Source organism: Lolium perenne, chromosome 2, assembly GCF_019359855.2.
Source record: "Lolium perenne isolate Kyuss_39 chromosome 2, Kyuss_2.0, whole genome shotgun sequence".
Lineage (NCBI taxonomy): Eukaryota > Viridiplantae > Streptophyta > Magnoliopsida > Poales > Poaceae > Lolium > Lolium perenne.
Genome location: NC_067245.2, coordinates 44,877,509 through 44,895,814, shown reverse-complemented (window position 1 = coordinate 44,895,814; position 18,306 = coordinate 44,877,509). Strand labels below are relative to the sequence as shown.

General features: G+C 57.1%; 1 pseudogene; it reads right to left on the bottom strand.

Moving 5' to 3' along the window:
- Positions 1-4,764, bottom strand: part of LOC139835467 (uncharacterized) — a 35,206-nt pseudogene extending 30,442 nt beyond the window's left edge.
- Between the last annotated feature and the right edge of the window lie 13,542 nt (positions 4,765-18,306).

The window sequence follows — 18,306 nt, the reverse complement described above, 5'->3', positions numbered from 1 at the left end:
TCTAGAGAGTAATTGCATCTAACCGGGACTAGTACTAGATGAGAGACAGTCGGGTCGCATACCGTCGGTCTTCGTCGACGAGGAGCTCGCCATGGTGGCGACGGAGGAGTGGCGGCGATGTCGGTGGTGCTTCCCGCCGCTACAGCGCCTCACCAGATCGGATGGTCTAGGGTTTGGTGTGTCGGTGGGGAGAACGGCAGCGGATGACCTTGGCGTCCGTGCCCCGGCCCCCACCTCTTTTATATGGTGATGGCGACGGGGGCCCACCAACCATACGGGTTGGGCGCCCCCGATCAGGGCGCGAGACAAGGTCGTGATCGACCGTTGGGTCGATACGTGGGAGATCAACCTTACATTCTCCCCCTTGATCTCATCTTACTTTAATCTTAATCTTAGACTTAAACTTTTCTTGGTACCCATTTTATCACAGATTAGTATATAGAGCATGTCTCGTCATGATAGCCAGTTACGCACCATCAGATTCAACAGCTACTACACACCTTTCCATTTTAAAATAGATTCTTCCTCTAGGCCCTTAATATCCAGGTATCATAGGATTTTCCGTAAACCCATGCCGGCTACGTGTTCACTGAACACACTGGGTGGTAAGCCTTTCGTAAGCGGATCCGCGAGCATTCTCTTTGTGCTTATATGCTCTAAACTTATGGTATGATCCTAGATTCTATCTTTCACAACATAATACTTGATGTCAATATGCTTGCCAGCATCACTTAACTTATTGTTGTGAGCATAAAATATTGCTGGCTCATTATCGCAGTACATTCTAAGTGGTCTTTGAATGCTGTCTACCACTCTCAACCCGGGTATAAATTTCTTTAACCAGTTTGCCTGCCCCGATGCCTCATAACATGCTACATACTCAGCAACCATCGTGGACGGTGCCGTGATAGATTGCTTGAAGCTTTTCCACGATAAAGCTCCACCTGCGAGAGTGAATACATAACCTGATGTGGATTTTCTGTCATCTACATCTCCCGCAAAGTCTGCATCTGAATACCCTTCTATCTCAAGGGAATCAATTCTTCTATATGTCAGCATGAGGCCTTTCGTGCCTTGCGCATAACGCAATGCCTTCTTCACCATTTTCCAGTGATCTATTCCTGGATTACTTTGGAATCTTCCAAGTACCCCGGTAACAAAAACTAAGTCTGGGCGCGTACATACTTGAGCATACATTAGGCTTCCGACAGCTGAAGCATATGGAACCGCTTTCATTTGATCGATCTCATATTGGTTCCTGGGACATTGAAAATCCCCAAATCTATCGCCCTTGACTATAGGAGCAGGCGTGGCATTACTCGCATGCATACCATACTTCTTTAGAACTTTCTCTAAGTATGCCTTTTGCGATAATCCTAAAACCCCTCTTTGTCTATCTTGGTGAATTTCAATTCCTAGAACAAATGAAGCTTCACCAAGATCTTTCATATCGAAGTTCGAGGACAAGAACTTCTTCGTCTCCAATAGTAGACTAACATCACTACTAGCAAGCAGAATGTCATCCACATATAGGATAAGGAAAATGAATTTCCCTTTCTTAAACTTTGCATATACGCAATTGTCCTCTCTATTCTCATTAAATCCAAAACTTTTAATTGTCTCATGGAACTTCAAGTACCATTGCCTGGAAGCTTGTTTTAATCCATAAATGGATTTCTTCAGACGGCATCCCATATGTTCTTTTCCTTCCACGACAAAACCCTTGGGTTGTGCCATGTAAACATTTTCCTCCAAGTCTCCATTTAAGAAGGCCGTCTTTACATCCATTTGATGCAACTCTAAATCATAGTGTGCCACTAAAGCCATTATAATTCTAAAAGAATCCTTACATAATACCGGGGAAAAGGTCTCATTATAGTCTATTCCTTCTCTTTGAGTGAAACCCTTCGCAACAAGTCGTGCTTTATATCTTTCAACATTCCCTCTAGAGTCACACTTTGTTTTGTAGACCCATTTACAGCCTACTATTTTGGCTCCTTTAGGAATTTCTTCTAAATACCAGACTTTGTTGCTACTCATTGTTCTCATTTCATCAACCATGGCCTCAATCCACTTCGATGAATGAGCACTTCTTGAGGCTTCTTCAAATGTGGTGGGATCACCCTCCATTTGAACTTCTTCACTGACATAGATCTCAAAATCGTCAGGAATAGCTGGCTTTCTTGCTCTTTGAGACCTTCTAAGGTTCTCAATCTCTGGCGCACTTTCTATGTGGAGCTGTTGCAGCTCTTCCTCATGTGTGGTAACATTCTCTCTATTTTCATTCATTGTTGCCACAGGAGAACTAACAACAGGTGTCGCAATGACATCGTCCTGTGTCGGTCAGCAGCAGGTATCGAGAAAAATGGTTCCTGGATCATCGGAGTGGGTGCATACACCCGCTTCTCCTCAAGGTTGATTTCTCGGGATACCGTGCTCCCCCTGATCATCTCATCCTCCAGAAACACAGCGTGTCTCGTTTCTACAAACTTAGTGAGTCTGTCTGGACAATAGAAACGATAACCTTTCGACTTGTCTGGATAGCCAATGAAATGGCAACTTACTGTCTTAGGATCTAATTTCCCAATGTTCGGGTTAAAGAGTTTAGCCTCAGCTAGACAGCCCCACACTCGCAAATAATTGAGTGAAGGTTCTCGACTAGTCCACAATTCATATGGTGTTTGAGACACCGACTTACTAGGAACTCGATTAAGTATGTGAATAGCGGTTTTTAACGCCTCCATCCACAAACTAACCGGTAAAGTGGAGTAACTTAACATGCTTCTCACCATATCCATTAGGGTACGGTTTCGTCTTTCAGCTACTCCATTCTGCTGAGGCTCGCCCGGTGTAGAATAATGGGCAACTATGCCATGTTCTTGTAGGAACCTTGCAAAAGGTCCAGGAACTTGGCCATATGGGGTGTGCCGACCGTAGTACTCCCCACCATGGTCAGACCTTACTATTTTAATCTTTATGCTATGCTGATTTTCTACTTCAGCCTTAAATATCTTGAATTTATCCAATGCTTCTGAACGCTCTTTAATTGGATAAATATAACCATAACGCGAATAATCATCCGTGAATGTTATGAAGGAATCATAGCCATCCACAGATTTCACAGGAAACGGACCGCATATATCCGTATGAATTATTTCTAAAACTCCTGTGCTTCTTTTGGCGCCCTTCTTTATGTTCTTTACATACTTTCCTTTAATGCAATCGATGCATTGTTCTAAATTCGAAAATTCCATAGGCGGAAGGATTGATTCTTTTACTAAGCGTTCTATTCTCCCCCTCGAAATATGGCCTAAACGACAGTGCCATAATTTCGAAGAGACTTCATCAATTCTCTTCCGCTTATTATTTTCATTCAGGGATGTGGAGACATTCTCATTATCAGCGCTTAAAACATTCACATTCTCATCACAAAGTGACAATAAATAAAGCTTGTCTTGTTTGAAGGCAAGACCAACAATCTCATTGATCTTACATTGAACATCACCAAAATGGCAAGCAAAACCATCATCATCTAAGCGCGATACACTTATTAAGTTTCGATGCAAAGAGGGTACATAAAGCACATCTACTAATAGAAGTACAAAGCCATTAGCTAATACTAATGGGAGATCTCCAATGGCTACGACTTCAGCTTGGACGCCGTTTGCTACTTTAATGCATCTTTCTCCTCTTTGCAGGGTCTGTCTCATACGGAATCCCTGTAATGAATTTGCAACATGAACAGTTGCACCTGAGTCAATCCACCAAGTAGATTTTGCATAACTTAAAAATAAGGATTCATCTACAAATGTAATTAAATCCTCACCTTTCTTGCACAGATGTTTCACGAATGCCACACAGTCTTTCTGGTAGTGGCCCTTTTCCTTGCACGACTTGCAAGTGTCCTTGGCCACCTCTTCATGCGGCTGATGATCTTGAGCTTTTCCATGCGGCTTAGCAGGAGGAGGATTCCACTGAGGTTTCCCTTGTGGCTTGGAACTCTGAAAGTTCCTCTTCTTGGTTGGGCTTAGGTAATTGATAGAATCACCAGATTGCCCCTTGATCCTCTCTTCTTCTTGCACACACATGGAAATCATCTTCTCAATGGCCCACTTTTCTGGCTGTGCATTGTAGTTCACAGCAAAGGTCTCAAATTCTTTTGGGAGTGAGGCAAAGATCAGATGGATGATGAACTATTCTGGAAGCTCCATCTCCATAGACTTGAGCTTGGAAGACTTATGGCTCATCCTCAATATGTGATCCCTTACTCCACCACCAGTGTACTTTGTAGTGACAAGCTTTCTTATGAGAGTGCTAGCATAGGCCTTGGAAGACCCAGTAAACTGACTCTCTACCTTTTTCAGGTACTCACTAGAGGTGTCGCACTGTTGGATTGCTCCCCTTATAGCCTCCAAAATGGAGCTCTTGATCACCATCAAGCACTTTCTGTTGGACGAGTCCCACTTAGCACGATCAAGATCATACTTCATTCTTTTTGGTCCATGGTCAAGAACCCTTTTGTTGAAGTCATCTTCACTTTCTTTGTCGCCCCTTACGGGGTCCTTAGGTTCTATGGGACAAGCCTCTATCAGTGCCAAGTCGAGGTTAAGCAAAGCAAGCCCCATCTCAACCTTCTCTCGCCACGAGCCATAGTTCCCTCCATTGAGGGGCTCAATAGCCGAGATAAAACTCATAGGATTTCCTGAAACAAAATTTCCATCAAAATGAGTTAATTCAACGTTGGTCAAATTAAAACATGGCACTTCTCAATATTAATTCTACATCACCGTTGGGCAGAAATAGAACCAATAATGATGTCGGGGGGAAGACCCCGGGTAGGGCAATGGACGCGGAGCAGCCGGCTGGCCACTGGCCGGCTCGCGGCAAAGGCCGGCTGAGGAGCAGCCGGCTGGCGCCGTGGCCGGCTGGTCCGGAAGCCGGCTGGCTCTAGGTCCTAGTCGGCCTGGCTTCGGCCGCCAATGCTGTAGCTGGGCCGGCTTCTACAAGCCATATCCGACTGGGGGTTTGTACCTCAGACCGACTCGAGGCTGGCGAGTCTTGCACTAGAAGGAATCGGGTTGGTGATCTGGGTTCCCAAAGTCCACGCTGACTTCACCCTCCGTAAAGCGCGGGGCACTGTGGAGCAATAGTGCCACGCGCCGGACAGGCCATCATGGTCTACGTCGATCCGTACTGGCTACAGTGGCTGATGGCGACAGGGACACCTCCTCTCCATACCGCTGACCTTGGCAGCCGGATGGGACAGGCCATGAGGCCTCAACGGCTCCTGACGTCATTACCTCGGGAAGGAGCGAAAGACGGAGCCGGCCAAGCCGGCCAGTAGACTATAGGGTCTTATATGTAAAGTGCTGGTGCCTATATAAGCCGCACTACCCCCTCTCGTGCAGGGGATCGATCATTCTCACCTCACTTCCACCCCTAGCGCTGCCCTGTGAGAGAGATTCTAGTCTTCCTTAGCCTCCCAGGAGCAGCCGGACACAGCTCAAGGAGCAACCTTGTATTGTGTGATCATCATATACACTCTAGCAGGAGTAGAGGTGTTACCTCCATTGGAGGGCCTCGAACCTGGGTACGTAGCCGTGTCGCTCGTCCCCATACCCGCATCCGGATACCGCCGTGAGATCTCCTAGGAACCACCTTCGTTAGCCACCCTATGGCATATGCCGTGACGATACCACGACATTTGGCGCCCACCGTGGGGCCTTCAGCATCCTCGGCCGGTGTCTTCATCCGGACGGGCCTCACCACCACCACCGGCGAGCGAGTCGCTTCAGGCTTGATCTGGAGATTCGGCTCCCTCGACTGCGTCAGCGACAATGCTGGCTGCTTCGCCGACCGGCCCTTCCCAGCCGGCGGCAGCGTCATCTCCTTCGGCGGCCACGACGTCTATGTTGCCACCGTCGCACCGCCGCGCTACCCGCGGCAGGTGCTGCGCTGCGCAAGCCCTCCTCCGCGAGCCGGCAGCAGCGCTCCCGCCAGCCCCGCCGTCGTGCAAGTCATGATGGCTGGCGAGGAGCTCCCCACCAAGAACCCGCGCACCCGCGGCCCCAACCTGGAGCGCAACGTCGACCCCAACGCCTCCGGCTTGGGCCCAAAGGCGCCTCCACCTCCATCCCGGCTGGACGAAGTCCGGACGAAGTTGAGCTCCCCGCTCACCGCAGGCGGCGACGCCGCCACCGTCGAGGCGGACCTGGAAGCACACCGCCAGCTTCTCCTCCAGCAGGCCGAAGAGCTGGCTGCAGCCAAGTGCCAGCTGGCCATCACCCAGCGTGAATTCGAGCACGCCCACGGCTTCACGCCGGGCGGCAACAACCCCAGCCGAGCCGGCATGATCCGCAAGCGCGGGGGCGCCTTAGGCGCTGAGATCGACCGCGACGGCGCGGAATCGCCGGCTCCGTCCGCGGAGCTGCCCGTCTACAACACCCCCGACAAGAACATCCTCGCAGCCGAAGCGGCTTCGAAGGAGCTAGCCCTCCTCGAAGGAGAAGAGCTGCGCCGCCAAACGCAGCGCGTAGCTGACCTATGCCGGGCTGCAGCTGAGCAGACCAAGGACCCCAGGTATGGTGCTTCGAAAGCTCCTCCAGTCCGCGCTGCTGCAGGCACCAGCAAGGACCCCCACAGAGACACGGCCGAGTCCGCCTTGCCCGCACCAAGCCGGCACAGAGACTCCCGCGACACCCGCGCAGGTTCAAGCCGGACAAGCCGGCTGGACGGCGGCCACAGCGGCCGCAGCCGCCCGCCACCAAACCGGAACGAGGAGCATGACTCCGAGCTGGCGGCGCCAAGGCGCCAACACAGGCCGGCTCCAGAGCGTACCGGCACCCGGCAGCCGGCACGTTCTCGGCTGGGCCCCCGCATCGAGCCCGTCGACGCCAGAGACCGCCTCGACCGGCTGGTCGAATCCCGCATCGCGGAAGAGGAGGCGCCGGCTTGCCCCAAGTGCTTCGGGCCCCGCATCGCCAATGAGCCCATGCTCGACGGCTTCCAGCTCCCCCGCGACACGCCCAAGTACGACGGCACCGCCAAGCCGGAGGACTGGCTGCAGGACTACTCCACCGCAGTCGGCATCTCCAGAGGCAACAAGCGCTGGGCGGTGCGCTACTCCCCCCTGATGCTGGTCGGCTCCGCCCGCACCTGGCTCAACAACTTGCCAGCCAGCAGCATCAACGGCTGGCTTGATTTCGAGGAGGCCTTCATCAGCAACTTCACCGGCACCTATCGCCGGCCGGGTCGCCCCCAACAGCTCGAGATGTGCAAGCAGGGCCCGGACGAGACGGATCGCGCGTACCTGACGCGCTGGTGCGAGATGCGCAACTCCTGCGAGGGTGTGCACGAGATCCAGGCCATCAGCTTCTTCATGGGAGGCTGCCGGCCCAACACCATGCTGTGGCACAAGCTGCGCCGCAGCGAGCCCAAGTCCATGGCCGCCCTCATGGCCATTGCCGACAAGTACGCGCTGGCCGAAGAAGCCGGCAAGGCGACGGCTGGCCCAGCGCCGGCTCCCTCCAGGCGGTACCACCACAAGTCGGCTGAGCACAAGCCGGCAGACGGCGCCTCTCATGGCAGCCGGTGGGACAACTACCGCGGCAAGCATCACAGCGACCAGCCGGACCGCCGGTACGGCTCCGCCCACGTAGCCACCGTGGCAGACAACGCGGCAGGCGGCAGCCGCCGCCAGAAGCAAGACCGGCAATGGAAGCCGAAGTACACCTTCGAGCAGATGCTCGACTCGCCGTGCAAGTTCCACAGCGGCAAGAACCCCTCCAACCACACCACCCGCGACTGCCACTTCATGAAGCGGCTGACAAGCGGTGAACCTCTCCCGCCTCCACCCCCGCCACCTCCAGCCGGCGGGCCGGGTGGCGCAGCCGGCGCGGAGAACGCCAACCTCGAGCACCACGAGGCTAACCAAGTACACCATGGCCGATATCTGGCCGAAGATGCTACCTACATCATCTTCACCTCCGAGCCCGAGGACAAGACGAGCCAGCAGAGCCGTTCCCTCGAGGTCAATGCGGTCATACCGCCGGTCCCCCAGTACCTAAACTGGTCAGAGCAGGCCATCACCTTTGATCGCCGCGACACACCGGCTGTCCTGCCGAAGCCGGGCAGCTACGCCATGGTCCTCGACCCCACCATTGGCACGACTCGGCGCAGCGTGCGTTTTTCGCGCGTCCTCATTGACGGCGGCAGCAGCATCAACATCCTCTACCGCGACACCGCCCGCAAGCTAGGCATCCAGGAAGCCGAGCTGCGCCCCACCCCCACCGTCTTCCATGGCATCGTGCCGGGCCACTGCTGCCAGCCGATTGGCCGGATCACGCTGGAGGTGATGTTCGGGAAGCCGGATCACTTCCGCACCGAGAAGATCGAGTTCGAGGTGGTGGACCTCGTGAGTCCCTACCACGCGCTCCTAGGCAGGCCGGCCCTGACCAAGTTCATGGCGGTGCCCCACTATGGGTACCTGAAGATGAAGCTGCCTGGCCCCAAGGGGGTCATCACCATAGCCAGCGACTATCGTCGCTCCATGGACTGCGCCACGCAGAGCTCCAAGATGGCCCAGACGCTGGTCATCGCCACCGAGAAGCAGCTCATCCACGACGCCGTCGCCCTCGCCAAGGCCGCGCAGACAGACATGCCGGCTGCAGGCAACCCGGCTGGGACGACTCACTTCCAGCCGACCGACAACACCAAGAAGATCCTGCTGGACCCGGCGCAGCCGGACAAGTACGTCACCATCGGTGCCGGCTTGAGCAGGAAATAGGAAAGCGAGCTCACCAGCTTCCTCCGTGAGAATCGGGACATCTTCGCATGGACTCCAAGAGACATGCCGGGTGTGCCGAGGGAGTTGGCTGAGCACCACCTCCACGTCCGGCCTGAAGCCAAGCCGGTGAAGCAGCCTCTCAGGCGCTTCGCCGAAGAAAGAAGGAAGGCCATCGGTGAAGAAATCGCCCGGCTACTGGCAGCCGGCTTCATCATGGAAGTGCTGCACCCGGACTGGTTGGCAAACCCGGTCGTGGTTTTGAAGAAGAACGGCTCCTGGCGCATGTGTATCGACTACACCAGCCTGAATAAGGCGTGCCCGAAGGATCCCTTCCCCCTGCCGCGCATAGATCAAGTCATAGACTCGACTGCCGGCTGTGAACTGTTGTCTTTTCTAGATGCCTATTCAGGCTACACCAGATTCCTTTGAATCCGGATGATCAAATAAAGACTTCGTTCATTACCCCGTACGGGGCTTATTGCTACACGACTATGCCATTCGGCTTGAAAAATGCAGGCGCCACCTACCAAAGGTGCATGCAAAAATGCCTGCAGGATCAAATCGGCAGAAACGTTCACGCGTATGTGGATGATGTCGTTGTAAAGACCAAGGAGACGACTACCCTCCTTGACGACCTGAGAGAAACCTTCACCAATCTGCGAAGATTCCGGATGAAGCTCAACCCGGCCAAGTGCACATTCGGCGTGCCGTCTGGCCAGCTCCTCGGCTACCTCGTCTCTCAGCGAGGGATCGAAGCCAACCCGGAGAAGATCAGTGCCCTGGAGAAGATGGAACTGCCGCAGTGCCTCAAGGATGTCCAGAAGTTTGCTGGCTGCCTGGCCTCCTTGAGCCGCTTCGTCAGCCGGTTGGGGGAGAAGGCACTGCCCCTGTACCAATTGATGAAGAAAGCGGACAAGTTCGTCTGGTCACCGCAGGCGGATGAAGCATTCCGTGACTTGAAGCGCGTGCTCTCAACCGCGCCAATCCTTGCAACGCCGGCTTCAATGGAGCCGATGCTGTTGTACATCGCAGCCACCAACCGAGTGGTTAGCATTGTCCTGGTGGTGGAGCGCAAAGAAGCCGGCAGGGAGCAGCTGGTTCAGCGCCCAGTCTACTACCTCAGCGAAGTGCTCTCCCAGTCGAAGCAAAACTACCCCCACTACCAGAAGGTCACCTACGGCGTCTACATGGCGGCCAAGAAGCTCAAGCACTACTTCCAAGAGAACCCCATCAAGGTGGTTGCCACAACACCCTTGGCGGAAATCATTGGCAGCAAAGACGCCAACGGCCGGGTTGCCAAGTGGGCTCTGGAGCTAGCCGCCCACACCATCCTCTACGAGCCACGCACAGCCATCAAGTCGCAGATCCTCACGGACTTCTTCGTCGACTGGGCTGAGATGCAGTACCTGCCGCCTGTGCCGGATTCCACACATTGGAAGATGCACTTTGACGGCTCGAAGATGCGCAACGGCTTGGGAGCCGGCATCGTCATCACCTCTCCCAAGGGAGACCGGCTGGACTACGTCCTGCAGATCCACTTCGCCGCATCAAATAATGTGGCGGAGTATGAAGCGCTCATTCATGGGCTGAAGCTGGCCAAGGAGATTGGCGTGCGTCGCATACTCTGCTTCGGCGACTCCGACTTGGTCATACAACAAGCATCTGGCGACTGGGACGCGAAGGACGCCAACATGGCCTCATACCTCTTCCATGTCCAGCAGCTATCCGGCTTCTTCGACGGCTGCGAATTTCACCATGTGCCACGAGCAAACAACGAGGCGGCTGACGCCTTGTCCAAGATTGGCTCAACCCGGCAAGCCATTCCGCCGGGCATCGCCTTGGCGGTTCTCAAGAAGCCGTCCATCATACCGTCACCGGACTCGGATTCAATATTCGTGCCGGCTGACCCGGGGGCTGCTCAGCCGAACCCGGGGGCTTCATCGCCCAAGTCGGGGGCTGCAAAGCCAAACCTGCCGGCTACCATGCCGAACCCGGGGACTTCTCAGTCCAACCCGGGGGCTTCATCGCCAAACTCGGGGGCTAGCAAGCCGAACCCACCGGCTAGCAAGCCGAACCCGGCGACCATGCAGTCGAATCCGGAAGCTCCCACGCAGGAGGCCCTGTTGGTCAGCGTATTCGAGATAAGATGCGTACCTTCATGGGCACAAGAATTCCTCTCCTACCTCACCGATGGTGTCTTTGCTGATGATAGAGTCCAGGCCAGGCAGATTGAGAGAAGGGCCAAGGCCTATACAATCATCAACCACCAGCTATACAAACGCAGCGTAAGTGGGGTGTTCCAGCGGTGCGTCGAGCCGGCTGAAGGGATTGAACTCCTACGGGAAATCCATCAAGGAGAGTGCGGACATCACGCCTCATCCAGAGCCATAGTGGCCAAAGCTTTCCGGCACGGTTTTTACTGGCCGACTGCGCTCAGAGACGCAGAAGAGTTGGTGAAGAAGTGCAACGGCTGTCAGCGCTTCGCGAAGAAGAGACACCAGCCGGCTTCCGCCTTGAAAACCATCCCCATCACATGGCCATTTGCCATATGGGGCTTGGATATGGTGGGTCCGTTCAGAACAGCGCGAGGCGGCATGACACATCTCTTGGTGATGATTGACAAATTCACTAAGTGAATCGAAGCCAAGCCAATCAAGAAGCTGGACGGCTCCACAGCCGTCACATTCCTCAAGGAAATCATCGTGAGGTTCGGCTACCCCCACAGCATCATCACCGACAACGGCAGCAACTTCTCCCAAGGCATCTTCTCTCGCTATTGCGGGGAAATGGGGATCCGGATGGCCCTAGCCTCTGTGGCGCACCCAGAGTCCAACGGACAAGTGGTGAAGGCTAACGGCTTGGTCCTAGCCGGCATCCGGCCCCGGCTGGTGGAGCCGCTCGAGCGAGCAGCCGGCTGCTGGATTGAAGAGCTGCCCAACGTGCTGTGGAGCCTGCGCACAACGACAAACCGCTCAGTCGGCTTCACACCATTCTTCCTCGTATACGGGGCCGAAGCCGTCCTGCCGACCGATATCGAGCACGACGTGCCAAGGATCAAGCTGTACACAGAAGCCGAAGCCAAAGAAGCTCACGAAGATAGAGTCGACTTGGTCGAAGAAGCCCGGCTGCTGCCCGCGTCCAGATCTACTATCTACCAGCAGAGCCTCCGACGCTATCACAGCCGGAAGGTCCAGCCCTTAGCATTCCGAGAAGCAGACCTAGTGCTCCGGCTGATCCAGCGGACAGCCGGACAGCATAAACTGTCATCCCCATGGGAGGGTCCCTTCATCGTGAGCAAGGCAGTAGGCAATGATTCCTACTATCTCATAGATGCCCAAGAGGCTAGAGAAAACAAGCCGGACAAGGCTGACGAGGAGACTAAACGTCCCTGGAATGTCAACTTGCTCCGCCCATTTTACACCTGAGATCAGGAATGTATGTATCCCTTGTATCCCTTTTGTAAGCTATGAAAAAGCGTGCGCCAAGAGCGCCGTTTCCGACAAGTTTTTCGCGTACTCTACTTTGTTTCGCCAATTGGCTTGAACCCTCTCACGCGGCCGGCTCAGTAACGTGATCCGGTTTCCGATAGCCGGCTTCCGATCCAGCTACAGACCGCAACCCGGCTGTCCGGCTGGCGGGAGTAAGGCCTAGGAAGCCAGCACGCGAAAGACGGCTAAGGGAAAGAGTAAAAGCGAGTTGATTTGCAACTTTTCATAAAAGTGCCGGATTGCCGAATTCGGCTCGTTCGACTGAAATACTGTCGGCCTCACCCAGCGGCCCGCTCTTGATCCGGCGACGGATCGCAAGTCAGACGTACGACCGACAAGAGCAAAGCCAAAGAGTGGGGCGGATGGGAAAAAGCGAACAAGTCGAAAGAAAGCAAGTCGGGACACAAATAATTAACAAACACATTAAAGTGTGACATAATGAAAGGACGATAATATTCATACATATGCACCCGGCATCCCGGGGATTTAACAAATTGTCTTGGCAAAAGCAACAACAAAGACAGGTAAACTAAGCAGCGGCTGGAGAAGGACCAGCCGGAGGAGCGTCAGCGGAGCCGGCTGCCGGGTCGTCTTCAGGCGCGTCTCCCGCCTCCTCATCTTCCATCTCGTATTCATCCTCAGACTGAGGGTTCGGGTCCGCGATGAAGAGGCCCTTGTCGATGAAGTCGGCGATGGCGCTGGCTCGGGCAAGCCGGGCAGTCTTGTGTTCGGCCGGGAGCTTGTCCTCCACGCCGGCTCGCCGGTACTCGAGCTGCCCCAGGTCCACCTCGTTGTACCAAGAGAGGACAAAGGACAGCGCCATGTCGGCTCCAGCGCGCGTGGCAGACTCCTTCCAGTCGAGGAAGCGATCCGGCGCCCGCTCCATCAAGGAGATGAGGTTGGAGATATCTTGCGGCACCGCCTCCGCGGGCCACAGCATCGGGACCAGCTCCTCAGCCGCCTTCCGGAGCTCCCAGCCAAGCTTGGTGATGGGCTCGACGCGGGCAGCCATGGATGCCATATAATCCTCCATGGTGAAGTACTCCGAGCTGCCCTCGCCAGTCGCCCGCCTCCTAGTCTCGCGCGCAACGCCAACGGCTGCTAATGCCGCATCCTGCGTTTCCGGGAAGGCCGCTGCAAGAAGAAGCACGTCAGAAATCGTCAAAGCCGAAATAAGCTGAAAAATGCAAACTTCCGAAGAAAGGAAAAGCCTGGCGGCAGCCGGCAACAACCGACTGCCCCCAGCCCGAAGATGGAGATGGCGAAAAATCAGAGTTTCGGCCGCCGGCCGCCAACGAAAGCCGGCAGCCGACAGCCGAAAGCCGGCAAAGGGAAAGGAACAAAGAAATGCATTCACCCGACAAGCCGCGGTCAAGCGCGCCAATCTCGTCCACCCAGCGCTTGGCAGTGGCCGACAGCTCCGTGGTCTTGGTGGTGACCTCCTCCTGAAGCGCAAGCCGCTGCTTCTCCACCTCGGTCAGCCGCCGGCTCAGATCCTCCACCTTCTCCTTCTCAGCCGTCCTGAGGAGGGCAAGCTCCTTGAGGTGGTTCTCCTCAAGCCGGCGCAGCTGCGTTAGCTCCAGCTCAGCCACCTTGAGCTTGGCGGCTGCAGATCGGCCCACCTCCTCGCTCTCGGCGCACTGAGCGCGAGCAGCCCGAAGATCCGCCTCCAGCCGCGGGACCTTGGCGGCTTCAGCTGCAAGGCAGCCGGAAAGAAGCGTCAGCCAACCAAGACTAAAAAGAAAGAAGACATCGTGTCGGAAAGAAAAAGATCTTACCCTTGACGGCCTCCAGCTCGCGAGCCAAGTCGGCCCGGTCCAGCTTGGCCTTGTGGTAGTGGGTCACGGCGCGGTTGTACAAGTTGGTGCGCCGATCCGCCACAGCCTAAGGGGAAAGAAAATCAGTCAACTAGACGAAACCCGGACCGGCTCCGAGCAGCCGGCCCATGCCTCGGAGGGCTACCAGGATGATAACCAAATTGAAAAACAGATGAAGCGCTTACCTTGCTGGCCTCCTCCACCTTGGCGACATTGGCCGCGGTCTCAGCAGCCCTGGCCTTGAGGTTGGCCTGCAAGCCGGAGAAGAACATCTCCACCGACGCTTGGCCTGGATTCCCCTCCCGGCTGGTCACCTCGTAGGAGTCGGCGTGGAGCCACGCCTGCTCCATAGTGCCAGCTGAGCCAAGGCTGGAGTCGGAGGCGGACGGTACATGCAGAAGCCGAGCGCCCTTGGCCACGTGCAGGCCCTGTTGCGGCGCCGACGGGGCTTCCGTCCTCACCAGCGCGCGCGAGTCGGCGTCCTCCATGCGCGCCGGCTCATCCCCTGCCGGCTCCCGCCTGGCCGGCTCCTCCCTTGTCAGCTCCGACGGTGGCGGCGCTCCGGGCGAAGCAACTGGCCCAGTCGGCGCAGCCACCTCCGGCGCCTGAGGTGCCCCCACCGGGCTCTCCACCAACACCACCACGCTTGGCCCGGCTCCGGCTCCGGTCGCAGGTGGCGCAGCCCTGCTGGCTCCGGCTCCGGTCGAAGGCGGCATGCCCCGGCCGGCCCCAGCGGCTGGGTCAAGAAGACGAGCACGGCGCGGGAACATGTCGTCCAGCGTCGGCTGGCGCGTCGGCTCGGCCCGCGTGCCGCGGCCAGGCGCTGAGGCCAGTGGCACGGCGAAGGAAGACGCCCTTGCGGGAGGCGGAGTACCCGCAGGCGGCGGCAGCGTAGGCGCGCGCGATGGAGGTTGTGGCGTCGACTCCCTCCTTTGTCGCGGAAGCGGCAACACGACACGCGGGGTTTGCCGGGAGCCGCCGCCCTGAGCAAACTTGATAGGGGCCCTAGCCGGACAAATAAGGAAAAGATAAGCATAAAGAGTAAGGAAAGAAAAGGAATCAAACAAGAGAGAAAGAGAACTCACCCGGCCTGCTCCGGAACCTTCTTCGGCTGCTGCCGGCGGAGCTACTTCGCCTTCGCCTCCAAGGCGGCGGTGGAGCGGGGGTCGCCGACCCGTTTCTTCCCCTTGGGCGCCGAAGTCGCCGTGGTGCTTGGCGGCCTCGCGCGCAGGGGCACGGCGGGGATTGGCCCCGTGGCGGACGTCGCCAGCTCCTCGTCCTCCTGCTGCTCCGGTGAAGGGGGCGGATTGTGCTCCCCCTGGCCGCCTAGGTCAGGCGCCTGCAGCAGGTCGTCGTCGCCGGCCTGGTCGCCGGCTTGGTCAGCCGGATCGGCGTGATCCGGCATCCACCTCCTTGTCGCCAGGTCGCCGTCCTCGACGTTCTGGCGGTCGAAGAGCTAGAAAAATAGAGGACATGAGCAAACAGCAAGCCGGAAGTCAGCAGAAAGAAAGGGAAGTCGGCCTCGCAGCCGCAAGCCGGAAGTCGGCCAGAACATAAAGCTTACCAGCTCGGGTTGGTGGTCCCTGTCGTGGGGCGCCAGCCCGTAGTTCCACTCATCCGGCATGTTCGCCTTGGTGATGTTGTTCACCCAGTGGGCCACCTGGGCCTTGGAGAGCAGTGCCTTGGACGTCCGGTTCGGGTCAAACCGGCCGGACATGTGCCCGATCTTGTGGGTGCGTATTTGGAGCGGCAGCACCCGGTGCTCGGCGATGGTGCAGAGGAGGTCCTCGGCGGTCAGCCCGTTCCCGACGGCCGCCCCCAGGAAGTCCCAGAGCTGATTCACCTGAGCGTCCGGGTCCGTCGTGCGGGCGTTGTAGCTCCAGTTGATCCGGCCGACTGGAGGAGCCGGGTTGAACTCCGGCAGGTTGATCCGGTCGACGAGCTGGCCCTCGTTGCGCACGTAGAAGAATGACATCTGCCAATTCTTCACCGAGTCGACGGTTGGAATCTTGGGGAAGGGCGTCCCCGGCCGAGTGTAGATCGAGACGGCGCCGCAGGCCCGCAGGCGGCCGTCAGTGGTCTGCGCCTTGAGGTAGAAGAGCCGGCTCCAGAAATCTATGTCTGGCCACAAGCTGGCGTAAGCCTCCATGAAGGCCACGTAGCAGCTAAGGAGGACACAGACGTTGGCCGGCAGGTGGTGCGGCTGCAAGCCGAAGTTGTCGAGGAATTGGCGGAAGAAGTTGGACGCCGGCAGGCCCAACCCGCGATCGAGGTGCGCGCCGAAGACGACGCGCTCGCCGGGCCTCGACTCGGGCTCCGTCTCCGCGCCGGGCGTCCTCGCGACCACCGTCGACGGGATCCGGCGAAGGCGCACCAGCCGCTCGATGTCGTCATCCCTCATGTACGACCCCCTCCAAGATCCGCTGGCGTAGGCCATCGACGAAGAAGAAGAAGAAGAGGACCACGAGAGACGGAACAGAGAGGAGGAACCTCGCGACGGCGGCGGCGACGGCGGTGGCGGAGGACGCACGGTTGAAACTCGGGGCCCCGTGGCACCGGCTCGACGGAGTGGCGGCGGCGGCTTGACGGAGACGCGTTCGCCGGAGCTCGCCAGTGAGAACCTTCGCCGGAACCGCAAGGAGCGAGGGCGCGAAGAAAACAACGAAGAGCTCGAGCGCAGCGAAGCAGCGGGCGCGAGGAAGAAGAAGGAGCGCGTGTGCGTGGAAGTGCCGCCTCGATTACCCCCGCGCGGCATTTATAGCCGCCCGGGGCGGGCGGTTGGGCTCCAAGTGGCGTACGTGGCCACGTCGCCCGGATCTTCTGCGCATTAACTCCCCCCACGATCGCTGCAGTTACCGGAAACTGCCACACCACGTCGCCCACGACCGCACTGGATCCGGAGGAGACATTGATGTGACCAGACGAACCGGCGGCAGAGCCCAGACGCCAGACCGGTCAAGTCGGATGCAGGACCCGAGGCGGCGGAGACTCCGGCGCGCCGCAAGCCGGAGCCGGACATTAAGTTCACCTCGGCCCAAAATTCATCCAGCAAGGCGGAGACATCACCAAAACTTGCGAGAAAGCAAAAGCTGCCTAAGTGTAAATAGTGGCCGACTAGAAGCAGCCGGCCGGAACGAGCCGGATGAGGGCGCAGCCGGCTGAATGGAAATTCTCAGTCGGCCCCTCCAAGTGCCGTCAAGTATATTCAAGAAGCTAGGAAAACCTGCCTAGGTCCTTCTAAACGCAGGACCTTGCCAGCTTCGGGGGCTAATGTCGGGGGGAAGACCCCGGGTAGGGCAATGGACGCGGAGCAGCCGGCTGGCCACTGGCCGGCTCGCGGCAAAGGCCGGCTGAGGAGCAGCCGGCTAGCGCCGTGGCCGGCTGGTCCGGAAGCCGGCTGGCTCTAGGTCCTTGTCGGCCTGGCTTCGGCCGCCAATGCTGTAGCTGGGCCGGCTTCTACAAGCCATATCCGACTGGGGGTTTGTACCTCAGACCGACTCGAGGCTGGTGAGTCTTGCACTAGAAGGAACCGGGTTGGTGATCCGGGTTCCCAAATTCCACGCTGACTTCACCCTCCGTAAAGCGCGGGGCACTGTGGAGCAATAGTGCCACGCGCCGGACAGGCCATCATGGTCTACGTCGATCCGTACTGGCTACAGTGGCTGATGGCGACATGGACACCTCCTCTCCATACCGCTGACCTTGGCAGCCGGATGGGACAGGCCATGAGGCCTCAACGGCTCCTGACGTCATTACCTCGGGAAGGAGCAGAAGACGGAGCCGGCCAAGCCGACCAGTAGACTATAGGGTCTTATATGTAAAGTGCCGGTGCCTATATAAGCCGCACTACCCCCTCTCGTGCAGGGGATCGATCATTCTCACCTCACTTCCACCCCTAGCGCTGCCCTGTGAGAGAGATTCTAGTCTTCCTTAGCCTCCCAGGAGCAGCCGGACACAGCTCAAGGAGCAACCTTGTATTGTGTGATCATCATATACACTCTAGCAGGAGTAGAGGTGTTACCTCCATTGGAGGGCCTCGAACCTGGGTACGTCGCCGTGTCGCTCGTCCCCATACCCGCATCCGGATACCGCCGTGAGATCTCCTAGGAACCACCTTCGTTAGCCACCCTATGGCATATGCCGTGACGATACCACGACAAATGATAATTCTGAATCTTGCAGAATACAATTTTATTAACAACGTTGGTCATTAAAT